Consider the following 4,723-nt stretch of genomic DNA (forward strand, 5'->3'; position numbering starts at 1 on the left):
TGTCTCTCTTTCTCCAACGTGATTTAGTATAGGGAAATCTACTACGTTAATCAAATAAGGTTAGGTTTTGGGATTTGACTCTTGTGGTAACGGTAGTACTACCTTAATTTTGTGAATTCCAGTTAATTCTTAGATGAACCTGAATGCTTTTGAACATTTGGGATTGAATAGAGATGTTATGTAATTAAACAAAAATTTTTACGAAATGAAAACGCGTTAAGTCGTGAAAACTCTTATATAGTTAGGTAACATCTTTATTACGATAATATCTATTTAAAGCTTCACTAATTACTTAGAATCCCGTGTAAAAAAAAAGTTTCCTGAAAAGTTCCGGAATAGTTCCTGGTCCGGAACGTTCTTATGATAAGACAATCCGGAACATCCGCGGAATACTTTTGCAATGTTCTCGAAATAGTTCTGGATCATTCATGGAACACTTCCGGAACATTTCCGGAAAATCTCCGACAGACTTATAAAACATCGCTGGAATACTTCGAGAATAAATTAGGAATACTTCCGGAACATAATCCAAACGTCTACCGGAAATGTTTCAGAAGTATTCGAGGATTTTTCCAGGAATATTTTAAAGATATCCCCGATGTATTCCCGATATATTTTGTAACTATTCCCGATTTGTTCCAGAAGTATTTCGGGAATATTCCAGGAGTGTACCGGAGATGTTCCGGAAGTATTCCTAATTTATTCTGGAAGTATTCCAGCGATGTTCTATAAATCTGTCGGAGATTTTCCGGAAATGTTCTGGAAGTGTTCCACGGATGTTCCAGAACTATTTCGAGAACATTGCAGAAGTATTCCGGGGATGTTCCGGATTGTCTTATCATAGGAACGTTCCGGACCAGGAACTATTCCGGAACTTTTCAGGAAATTTTTTTTTTACACGGGATGAGATAAATAAAAATTGAACATTATGGTTTAAAGTAATCCATTAGATCGTAATATAAGTTGCTCAACTCAAGAGAAATAAGCTAGTATTTAATTAAAGGATAAGTTGAAAGAACAAAGTAATTAACACCTAATAGATGCAACATGCATACAAACACCTTTGATGTGAAGAACCACATTCAAATTTGAGAGCATTGCCCTTAAAAGACGGATATGAGAGAATTTCCTATTTAATAAAACGTATTTGTAGATAGCATTATTCATGATGAGTCAATAATTAATTTACTTAACAAGAGAATTAATTTAGTATATGATTGTGATGTGGGTAAGCTTAAAGGTACAACAAATTAATGATGAACTACACAGAGAAAATTAATTGATTGTAATTATTATCGCTTTTCAAAGTAACTATTACTATGATATGATATGATTTTAGTCAATTAAATTTCAAAGCTAGTAACTATTATTAAAGAAGAATAATAGTTATAATTATTTAAATTTCTCTGTGTATATTTCATGCCAAAATCTAATTCTTTGAGCATTTTGAAAAACTATGCATATACATTACAGTAGAGATAATTAAATATACCGTGAATTTTTTTAAAATTTATGTAATGTAATGAGTAATGAGGTACAAAGGTTACCGAGTGTATATGATTCTTTTATGGTATAATATTTATAAAATTTTACACACATTTAAGCCAGTTGAAAATGACACCTAAAAAATAAAATTATCCTATAATTATAACAAAACAACTTTTTTCAAGCATTAAATCATAAATCAAAAGCAAACCCGTGAAAAAATTTTTTGATATAGTCTAATATGTTCCTAGGTTCACATATAGTTCTTGATATGTACTGATACGACTTGATTTGCCGATATCAGGCCTCATATAGTTGTATATGCCTATTTATAATTTATGGACCGAAAGTAGTGTTAAAGATCTCTGACAGATGGCGCATGATCGCCGAATCATCTCCTTACAAGAGAATTCAGTTCTAAAATAAAATTCATGTTTGTAATCTCTTACGGAGCTTATCTGACATTGGTTGTTAGTTTAAACAAGTAGCAAATCAATTTTTACTCAATACAAAATATTAGTTAATGCAAACAATTCTATAAAAAATGAAAAATTATAATAAATTATTTTTCTATTCTCATATATAGCCTTGTATGATCGTATATAACTACATCAGAAAATTATCTACAGGAAGATATGAGATTTCAATGAAATTCATGAGTATATGTTATTGAAGTATAAATTTTTCAACCAACCGTATTTTCAAAATCTATTCAAGTTTTTAGGACAAGTTCACTATACAAAAAACTTCAATAGCTAGATTTTTATACATCTGATTTAAAAATAAATAGTTAAAAATGAATTCTACATAACTAAAAGCGAATTTTCTTAGTAACATGAAAAAAAAACCCGAAAATGAGCTTTACAATAAATTATTTTACAAGATAATGGGATTTTCGCTCAAAATTTAAATCAAATGAAAAGGAAAACTGAACATAACGAGCCTCCAGAGAGAAATGTGTCACCATTAAAAAAAGTTTGTTTTTTCTAGGTTCAATTATAAAAAAGTAAGGATGAAATCACTCTAACTCAAGAAAGTGTTTGTTTAAAAACTTTTCTAACATGACAAGTTGTTTTAAGTTTAATGCATTTTAGTCTTTCTTTAAATATAAATTTATGATTCATCCATTAAAAATATCTCTCTTAAGAATGAACGATAACACAATTAGTCAAATACAGAGCATATCCAGTAAAGCAATTTACTGTATTTACGATAACACAATTAGTCAAATACAGAGCATATCCAGTAAAGCAATTTAAATAAATCTGTTGTTACTCAATTGATTTAATATAACAATCATACTTATTCTGTATCTTTCGGATAAAGTGGAAATCTTTTGACGGAATTCAACCGCTAAGTACTTCAAGAGTAGGTGTGAGAAAGTTTTAAGTTGTTAAAAGTACTACGAAAGATAAAAGTAAGAAAGTGAATGAGTAATGAATGTATTTCTCAAGTGACTGTTGAGAGTAACGAGTCTCAGCTAATCTCGCGAAGAAGTAGACTTCAGACTCGTAAGGGGTAGCAGCAGGATGACTTGTGATGTTATATAACTTTCTGTTAGAGCAACTACTAAGGTTATCTCTGAAACAACGTATATATAGATGATAGCTCCCCTCGATAGGCAAAAACTTGGTATATAAGCATTTAGTTTTGTTTTGCTCACTTTGCTCACTTTACTCTTCACACTCAAATTTACAATATTGAATTGAAATTCAATCGTAACTTGATTCGTCATTCTCAAAATAACTTTTATTATTGGATATTCAGAGAGGAAAACTTTAGATAAAATTTTGTTTTGAGATCGGTAACGCTTAAGTCTTTCTACAACTTCTTTTTATAGACTTACTTCCGAACTGTACAACAAAGGTTTTAAATTTCTTTTCATTTTTTTTCTTTTTAGAAATATTACCTTCTAATAATATTACTTTGCCATCTAAACTACTTTTTTATTGTTATTTTTCACACTGCACTTTGAAAACTGAAAATTTCCACCGATGAACGGTATTGGTTTGAGTTAAATTTAAAAAATTATGCTTTGTACAGATTTGAACGAGTTCTTGTAAACAAAATCAATTGTAATAACCCGATAACATTTTTTATTACTTCAAATATGTAAATACGTGGATATGTGGGTATTATTTTATGATCATATGGATTTTAACAGGCTTTCCGAAAAAATTTTCTGATTCATGGCTTCATATTATAATATGACACGATTGCGTAGTCTGCGCATACCGTTTACTATTGGAACTTGTAAATTTTTTACCAGTTTTTTTATAGTTCAGTGTTACTATGTACTTATAGTAAAATTCATTGGAAATTTTTCACCGTGCACAAAAAATATACGCTGAAATTTGAAAATTTTCAATCCCTGAATTTTCATGAGAAAACAATGATATTTAGTTAAATAACGTCAGAGTAACTAAAAAAAATTAGGAAAACGGTTAACCCTAAAGGCCATCCCTGCCACTTTCCGCCAATTCCATACTTAAGCGCTCAAAATTGCACTTATTACATTTTTGAGTTCTTCGAGCTCAAAAATATCATTTTCGTATCATTTTGAGCTCTCCGAGCTCAAAAGTCTTATTAAAGTTCGATGAAACACGATTTTTTTATTTTCTAAATTATCTAATTTTCAAACTGCTATAACTTTTGAATGAATCAGCCGATTTTTACGAGGTTGGCGGTGATCGGCGTAGTTTTTTGAGCTCTATAAAAAATTTAGAAGAAAAAATTGATCTGATGACATTTCGGAGTTATTACAAAAAAACACTTTTTCTGATTTTTTTCGACAACGATATCTCACGAACGCATCAACCGATTCTGACGCACTTGGTGGTGATCGATGCGGGTTTTGAAGGTTAAGAGCTGATTAGTTTTTGAGGTCGATCGGTTCAGCCAATTCGGAGATATTTTGAAAAAATGATAAAAAAAAAAAAAACTTTTTTTTGTAATTTCTTGAAATCTACATGGAGAGAAAAAAATGGTAATAATTCCTATAATTTTAATGAAATGTTTTCCTATACCATTTTAGGAGCGATTACTTAAATTATGGGAAATGTACCTATAATTTTTGGGAATTGTTACTATAATTATGGAAATGGTTCCCATAATTATAGGAATGATACTTATAATTATATCTGTAACATCGGCATGATTCTCATAATATATAGGAATGGTTCCCATAATATTATAGTGATGATACCTAATATTGAGATATTTATCATTACCCAGGAAA

The 4,723-nt window shown here is 29.9% G+C and overlaps 1 protein-coding gene across 1 annotated transcript in view; it reads right to left on the reverse strand.

Annotated features, from left to right (window-relative positions):
- LOC123275225 (protein turtle homolog B-like) overlaps positions 1 to 4,723 on the reverse strand; it is a 333,309-nt gene that overhangs the window by 4,523 nt on the left and 324,063 nt on the right. The gene's annotated exons all lie outside the window — the stretch shown is intronic.

This window comes from Cotesia glomerata, linkage group LG1 (genome assembly GCF_020080835.1).
Source record: "Cotesia glomerata isolate CgM1 linkage group LG1, MPM_Cglom_v2.3, whole genome shotgun sequence".
In the NCBI taxonomy this organism is placed as follows: domain Eukaryota; kingdom Metazoa; phylum Arthropoda; class Insecta; order Hymenoptera; family Braconidae; genus Cotesia; species Cotesia glomerata.